Source organism: Mya arenaria, chromosome 8, assembly GCF_026914265.1.
Source record: "Mya arenaria isolate MELC-2E11 chromosome 8, ASM2691426v1".
NCBI lineage: Eukaryota > Metazoa > Mollusca > Bivalvia > Myida > Myidae > Mya > Mya arenaria.
Window position 1 is genome coordinate 72,141,475 of NC_069129.1, and position 8,997 is coordinate 72,150,471.

Genomic DNA, 8,997 nt, shown 5'->3' on the forward strand with positions numbered 1-8,997 from the left:
TAATATGTTTCAATTATGAAAATTACATGACTAGCTTTTAGAAAAATTCTGGACCATTACTCATGACTTATAAGTAACAACAATCACAGTATACAGCTATTTGAGCACAATAAAAACAAGGTTCACATTTTAAAATGTTTCATATCAAAACTTATGAGGTAAAAAGTGAATATCATAACTTATCATGAGGATGAGTTTTTTGTAAAACAATTTAAAATTGTAAACACTAAAGTTATAACAGCAAAAATGTTTTTAAACTAGTTAGCCACTTTGGAAAGAACATTAAACTATGTGAAAGAAAATGAAAAAAATAATCTAATTATATGCCAAACGTTCAGGTTGTCTTCGAGTTTTTTGTAAAACAATTTAAAATTGTAAACACTAAAGTTATAACAGCAAAAATGTTTTTAAATTAGTTAGCCACTTTGGAAAGAACATTAAACTATGTGAAAGAAAATGAAAAAAATAATCTAATTATATGCCAAACGTTCAGGTTGTCTTCGATCTCTCAATGGATATCTCCTAGCAGGTAGTTCGAGATTTGCAAACTTTCTCATAATCTTATCATGTAAAAGTAAAATTATTTCTATAAGAATGTCAGTGAAAGGATAAACACAAGGCTGATGATGGTTGTTGTGATGAAAACAATCACATCTAAAACAGAATAAACGATGATACATGAAATGAACCTTCAGGATCATTGAATTTTTTTTCAATGTTATTTGCATTTAGCCCTAGAATATTCAACAATTGAGCTATCCTCTGAAATTGATCTTAAAGGCTCTGAAATCACAACCTCTCTCAACTCAATACTCCCTCCGTTTAGTCTTTGGCACCTTCCATCTACACATACACACACAAACAAACGCAAGTAATACAAACAGCAATGCAGTCATGATGGGGAGGATGATGGAGAGGATGGGGTAACGTGCTATGAATAAAAAAATGATGATATTCTTTATATAATAAAAGTTATCTCATATAATGCCATAAAATAAATGATTCTTATCAAGGCATCTTTGAAATACATCTACTTTTATTGATTCAAACCATTATCTTACATCTAATGGAGGATACATGAAAAGCTAAAACAAAGGATGGATAAAACAAATGAAAATTCATCGATACCTGAAATAGATATTTCCTCTTGATATGTTGTCAAGGGTGGAGTGCTGTAGGTTGTAGTGGCATATGTTAAGATCGACACAGGTAGAGCAGTTATATCATCTAAAAAACAAGTATTGAAAAAAACAACAAATATTGAAAAATGGTTGTGATATGTTGACCTTTTTAGATTTCCATTCAGACTTAAAAGCAGCTTATAGTAATTTTGATGATAGCTGAATGCTAACATGAATTGATTTCAGGTCTTGAGTGATTTATGAAAAGCCGAAAAAGAGCAAAATGAATAATAATTAACACCTGAAATCGGTATTTCTTCCACATCATTATCCATTCTTGGGGGTCGAGTGGTGTGGGTTGTAGAAGCATGAGTTGATAGTTCATCACCGGGCTAAAAATAAATAAGTGGATTCTTGTTTATTTATGTTTTATCAACTTCATTGTTTTTGAACATTTGATATTTATGGTGTATATATTACACTATGAGAGGAAGTTTGCATAGTAAAAATCAAACAGTATTGATTCAACCAGTGAGAGCATTGAAAATGTCTGGAACGTCATAGGTGACTGCATTCAAGCATGTTCAAAGTGACTATTATCATTTATAGCGATACTTTTTATTGAAGGCATTAGTTATGATATTACATATATAAAAACACTCGCTGTTCATTGATACTTACAGGACATGTAAGTGACTCCCCGTCCGGCTGGATGATTGTCAATGCCCTATTCCCCACTATATCTTCACATGCTAGAATTGCTCCTTTAGATTGGATCGTTGATAGACTTGGCATGTTTACAACATCGATCACGGACCCCGCTTCAAACCCTGTCATCAACACAACTCTTCCAGCATCTCTATTGCTGAACGTATACTGTCCAACACCTTTACCTTCGCACACTAGCTATTCAAAACCTCAGAACACACATCTTTGTCATTATAATGATTTCCTAAGACGCTTGACCAAAGCAAACAAAGAACCAACACCGACATTATTTGCATATTGCGGGAACTTGCGCGCGAACTTGCGCATGCATTTATTTACCTCAAAGAAAATAACAGAAAAGAAAACATACATATAACCCGGCTCAGCGTATCAATGCCAATGAATGTCATATCATTTCGTATATTTTTGTAATGCGAATATCGTTTTATTCCTTTAAAGTGCATCTTTTTAATTCACTTTAAAAACGTTTGTTTTTGTTGTTGTGTAGTTATGTTATAAAGCGATATTTGGTGTTCAGGAGCAGGTGTATGGGATGTAAAATGACTTGATGCTTAAAAAATCAAAAACTGAAATAAAAGGCTCAAGATGATTTTGAAAACGAGTCGCGCCAAATTAAAATAAAGCATTTGAGCAGATGTTTTTTGTTGTTGTTTTTAAAGTTTACCAATCATCAACAAGAATTGGACGACTATACAATTCTATGATATTCTATTAACCAATCAACAAGTTAGTTGCTGGTGTGAGAGAACCCCTCTCTAAACCACCTAGATTGAGGACGCTATAAATAGAGAGTGTAACATGTTGTTTTCACCGTGCTTTTTTAACTTTCAAAAAACAACAACAACATGAGCTTCACCATAAAAAGAAGCCGAAGTGGCCATGTGGCAAAAGCAAATTCTAGGATTGGAACGAAGAAGTTACTTTGCATGACCCCATTTTTGGGTGAAACATTTATTCATTTACACGACATTACAAAGGATAAAAAAGTTTCGTTTAGCTACGAAGAATATATGATATTCAGGGAAATGAGGGAGGAGGTGGAGCGGATCCACAAGCTTCTCCACGAGAGGGTAAGCCTTTATACTTCGTTTATTCACGTTTCAACATTAAAATATATATTCTTACGTTATACATATGACCGCGTTTATACTCGTTGTACTAATATATTAAACACTTGTTACAGACACCACCATCGCCACCGATGAGCGCAGCTCAAGCGGTAAGTCTTTATACTTCGCTTATTCAAGTTTCAACATTAAAATATATATTCTTACGTTATACATATGATCGCGTTTATACTCGTTGTACTAATATATTAAACACTTGTTACAGACACCACCACCACCGCCGATGAGCGCAGCTCAAGCGATAAGTCTTTATACTTCGCTTATTCAAGTTTCAACATTAAAATATATATTCTTACGTTATACATACGATCACGTTTATACTCGTTGTACTAATATATTAAACACTTGTTACAGACACCACCACCGCCGCCGATGAGCGCAGCTCAAGCGGTAAGGTTTAATTTTCATATTTTGTTACTTCAGGTTGGAATTGATATTTACAAAGGATTCACATTAATCCAAAATTTAAATGAAGATGGTGATTTAAAAATGTGAATACTTGGTTTTAGGAAACCCTCGCAACCACAGAATGGACCGAAGTTGTAAGTTTTAATTCTCGTATTAACAAAGGATTAACATTAAACATAAATTGAAATGAAGATGGTGATTTTTTAATGTTTTGTTTATTGTTAGTGTTTTTAAATGTGAATACTTTGTTTTAGGAAACCCTTGCAGCAACTGAATTCCTCATGGGGGAGGAGTTGTATTTTGCAGTTCCCGTAAGGATTTTTATATATAATAACAATTATTAACACATTTTATTTCTCTTTTTCATATTTATTGTAAATACATATAAATATTTAATTTCATGTTTTTTTATACATACATTTGTAGCGTAAACACTAAAACTAAACCATATTGAAAAAAGTCACGCAAAAGCAAATCATCATCAAATGTATAATGTTTGAAGATAATACTCAGCAATGTTTTGGTTTCAGGTGAATTTGCCGCAATAAAAAAGTGACACCTTCGCCGCTGCCGCCGATATTTAAATGTTGTAAATAATTAGAAAATAAACATGTCAAAACGTCTTCACCTAATGCTTCTTGCAGAGGAGGATGAAATTCATCTCCATAGGCGTTTACTGTATTTTATAATGACCGTAGGCATAGGAATGGATCCCGTCCTCTAAAAGAAATCGCTTATCATCGAAACTAGACAATCCAACCTTATTTATTTTTTCTAGATTTTTTTTTCATGGTTGTGGCTGCGAAATGAATACATTCTTGAAAACAATTTAGTAGATTCAAATAACACCTTTTTATAATGTTGCATTCTAAACTCTTTCAACAACCACTTTTGATATTCCCTTTGCTCTCTTCTCAGTGGAATTATTGCATTTGAATGCATACATTTTCGATCGAAGCCCACACACTTCAGAGATACATTTTTCATTCGTCTCACTCTTCATCTTTCCCATTACCTTTTTGTTTTTATTGCTTTATAAAAAATGATCTTTAGGGAAATCTGAAGTGTCAAACAAATGCGAATGTGCATACATATCTTGAAATAAGTCTTCAGTTTCAACATTAATCAGAAAAGAATCAGTATCAGTTAGTTGCAAATGAACTTTATTAGCATATTGCTAAGTGATTATAAAAAAAATCATACATTGTATGCTTTGACAAATCTAACACAGTCATTCCGATATAAATTGGTTTGTTCAGTTTCACATTCAAACGATTTAATTCAACACCAACGAGATCTTCGGAGAAAATGCGATGCATCTTGTATGTTGACTTTGCAGACATTTTTTTCAACCTTTTACTCGTGTGCACCAATTCGACATTTCTGTGTTTCCTCAAATTCTCCATGGTTTTTCCTGAAGAAAAAGAGTTTCGATTAAAAACAGGTGTGTAACTTTTTTCACATTTGAAAATTAATATATAAAAGCACGTAAGTCGTATTTAATATTTAGGGGAAGTAACTCAACCGTTTGCTATTAATTTAATTAATGGTTGTGTTTAACCTTTAAAATAATTTGTTTGTTGTAAAATTAACTAAGTAATGGAAAAGTAATGGATAAATTGGTTAAGTCTTAATGTGAATTATATTTACCAAACACTGAATTATTCATCAGCTTCAAGAAGTTCTTCTCAAACGTTGATTTTGCATTTTGTCTCATTGCTGTGTTGAATTCTACGTAAGGTTTCATAAAATCTGCTTGTTGAAATCCAAGCACACGATGTATTTTTTTTCAATTTCAGACCAAGTTGGAGGTACAATTGCAAGTTTCGATAATGTAAAACATATTTGTGTTTGTCTTCAAGAGTGGTAAGTAATTTTTCTATTTTAGCTCTGGGTGGAAATTTATCTGAAGTGTTGTGAAGTTTTTTCCAAACGTTTTGTGCATAAGGTGATAACTTTTCATTTGGAATAAAATCTCTTTCGGGAGCAAAAGGATAGTCATTATGACTATCATGTAATTGGAGTGGATATTCTAAATCTACTTCTAAAATGTATATTTAGACGAGTCCTCTGACACCTTTTGAACATTAAATGATTCAATTTCATCATTAGTCAAAAATGTAAACATACCTGTTGGTAATTTTTGTGACATGCTATAACCATACAAATTATTAACATCATAATAGGCTAAAAATGATTTTTTCTTAGAAGCATCATAACTTTCTAGATACGGGTTGTTCGCCTTAAAATATCTGTTAGAGATTTGACTGATTCCACCACGAATACCCTTTTCAATGAACAAAATTTTGTCTATATCTGTCAATAATTCCAACGTTACCCCTGTCTTTTTTAGCATTGCCGACCAACTTAAACCAGGACTTGTATAAAAATGGCATGGATCAAGATCATAGCATTGTTGGGACATATTCCGAAATTCTTCGAAAACATCAGCCAGCAATAACACATCAGTTTTAAGGTAAATATCATGATATTCCCCCAATGACTTTAGATTACATGTTTGAAAAACATGTTTTGCATGCTCATAGTCTTGGTCAGAAATTGTAGTATTCTTTATAATCGAGTAAAATGCTTCTTTTGGAGGAAATTGAGTTTCTTTAAATTTTTCCCAATTATTCATATAATCATAGGGATATACCCCTTTTCTAAGTAAAAGCTCTGTATTCTTTTTTATTTCACTTTGAAAGTGTTTAAACAATGTCAAACCTTTTTAAACTAAATTTGCAACAAGCGTTTCTAATGACGAGGGTAAAAAAGCAAAGGAATCAATAAAACGAAGATTTCCAAGACTGAAACTGATATATTTCTAAATGGTTTGTGGGATGCATTTTATTTTCTTACCTTTAAAAGAACCAAGGCTTTGACATAGTAAATGACTATCAAAATTTTTTAAGGTATGGAAGATGACTGGGATAAAATTGACTTGTTTACATTGTAAATTACAATTGGTGTGAGCTGCACCTATATAGTTTCCTGATGTATGATCATGATGTCTCACTTTTATACTGTTGTTTGTGAAATACTTTTGAGATAAACAACATTTATCAGCTCCATTGAAAGACTTTTCTTCATGGTTAGAAAGATTTAATGGTTTGATAGTTTGAATATGTTGGTATATTTCATTACTTTCTTTTAAAAGACATTCTATTAGTTTTCTAGATGCGTCGAGGCCTCTGTATGTCACTGTTTCTTTGGTGAAATTCGGGTCTGTGGAAACTATTTTATAAGCAAAAGAGCAGGGTTCCAACAGTATTCGTAGATCCTTTTGAATTGTCATTTAATGGCTTGTTTAAAGTTTCAAAATCTGCATAAATGACATAGGGAACAGGTAATGTTTTTTCAAAGTCTTTAAATTCAAGAAAACAGTTTTTAATGGATGGTAATTCAATTTTTTGCTCACCATGAACTTGACAATAGGGTAGATGTTCTTCAAGTGCTGATTCTTTAACAAAGCCATGTAAACAATAATGACAATAAAAGTAACCACTTTTGCTCTTTCTTCGAGCATCTAAGAACTTATTTAAGTTTTGAATGAGAACATAGTGGCTTTTGTTTTTTAAATGCAAAAGCAATAGATTAATTTTGTGTTGTCTTCCCTGCTGCTTTGTTATATGAAAGGGTAAAATTTCATTGTCCTCAAAAGTAAACACATTAATCGATATTGAAGAATTTTGTTTTTCAAACTTATTGATTTGATTCACAGAAACAGGATAATTTATTCCCTCCATGTTTAATTCATGTTCAAAAGGCTCGTAACTACTTACCAGAGGAGAATCAGAAGGATGCATAAATGCTAAGATGCTCCAAATAAAACACTTTTCATCCAAATTTCTTATATTTAAGACTGCGAGAACACCTTAAAGATTTAGGTAATTCAATATAGCTAGATCCTCGTAGAGGAGAATAAGTAACAGTATGGATAGTTATATGAATAACTTTTTGAGTATCCACCCAGAGCTTTCTCTAACATATTTTTGAAAACTTTCAAACATTTTTTGAAAACTTTCAATTATATCCTGTTCTTCAAAAGTTGATAGGTTCAAAGTTCTATATGTTGTGCTTCGAAAGTAAGGAGTGGATGATTGCTGTCCTTCCGGAGTATCTTTAATCAATTCTACTTGTATTGTTAAAGACCATTTGATGGCATTGTTTTGTAATTGTGCTTTAAGAATATCTTGAACTTTCGTTTTTTTCATTCGCAAAGAAAGTCAGCATGTCAAACTGCTCATGTTGATTCGGTTGAATAGTAAAATCTTGTACATTTTTATCAATAGCATGTGCATAGTCATGCTCAATTGTTGCTTGGGAAGGATTATTAGTCATCGATTGTGTAGAGTTTAAAGAAGGCATCGCTCTAGTAGAGTTGCTGTGTTGAGGTGGGAGTCTTTCTGCTGATGAACTCTTTGCATATTCATGGTCATATGTTTTGTTTACAGGGCTGCTTGGACTCTGAGCATAGTTGTGATCAAACGCTGGTTGTAGTGGTGTGGATTGTGTTGCCGCTAGCGAAGATGTCTCTGAAGGTGTCTCCGGGTCGTCTGCATTTATGTTCTTTGCTGAAATGGTAGGTATGCTAGTATTTGTTAATTTAGCTTTTCCTCTACCTTTTAAATAATCCTTCTGTCTGAAATTTTTATCACAAAACTGACAGTTGAAGAATGTTTTGTGCGATAATGTATGTTCAGTCAGTGTTCTGTTGTTAGCAAATGTTTTTGAACAAATACTACATTGAAATGTTGTTTTTAACTCTTTTTTTATGTTCAATGTCTTCCATGGCATCTAATTTTCTTTTCAATAATTTAATTTGTTTACGTAAGATCATATTTTCTGCTTTAAGCACATCTTTTCATTGAGGCTCAGGGTTAAGGTCCGCCATGTCTGAATGCTAACTCAAAACTGAATGCGAACTCAAAAATGAAACTAGTTCCAATAACATTTGCTAAGTTCCACCTGCCTGAAATTTGAATATCAATACAGATCATAAATGATCAAGCTGAGCTTTTGTTCTTTTCTTTTTAAAGGCAATATTTTTTTTTGGAGGCATTGTTTTTCTTCCTCATATCTTTTCGATTAAAGTCTTTTTTTCTGGAAGCATTTTTTATTTTCACAACTGGTAGTAATTCCCTCTTTATTTGTATTGGTTTCCCTCCAATTGGAAATGCGTTTTCAAAGTGATTTGTTAAAATTATTTGTTTAAAATATTTTAATAGAAGCGCTTTTCTTTTTCTTCGAGATAATCCTTTTGACACAACTTTGCGTATGATATTCTTATATCGTTTTAAAGCCTTTTTAACAGGATTTGAAAGTGCTAATGTCCCCATTAGAGTATAATAAATTACCTCAATAATTGCATCAATCTGTGATTTTGTTATATTTTTTAGAAGTATTTTTTGCTGTTTTTTCTCTGTGTTTAACAGAAAATTTAAAGAGTTTTTTTTCTTTTTTCATTTTATTACTCATATTTTTCTTTCACAGGACGAAACACAATCAATGTCTGAGAAGGGGATATGTCAGTACGAAGTTTATAAAGCTGGTTTGAGTGAGGACTCACATCAACAAGTAAATAACTATATTTATTCCTTACTGCTTTCTTA

At 32.2% G+C, this 8,997-nt stretch overlaps 1 long non-coding RNA gene across 1 annotated transcript; it reads left to right on the forward strand.

Moving 5' to 3' along the window:
* Positions 1-5,199: 5,199 nt before the first annotated feature.
* On the forward strand, positions 5,200-7,873 carry LOC128242848 (uncharacterized). Its single transcript, XR_008262726.1, has 3 exons — positions 5,200-5,251; positions 5,739-5,861; positions 7,840-7,873. It is a non-coding gene; the product is annotated as an uncharacterized LOC128242848 (long non-coding RNA).
* Positions 7,874-8,997: the final 1,124 nt, after the last annotated feature.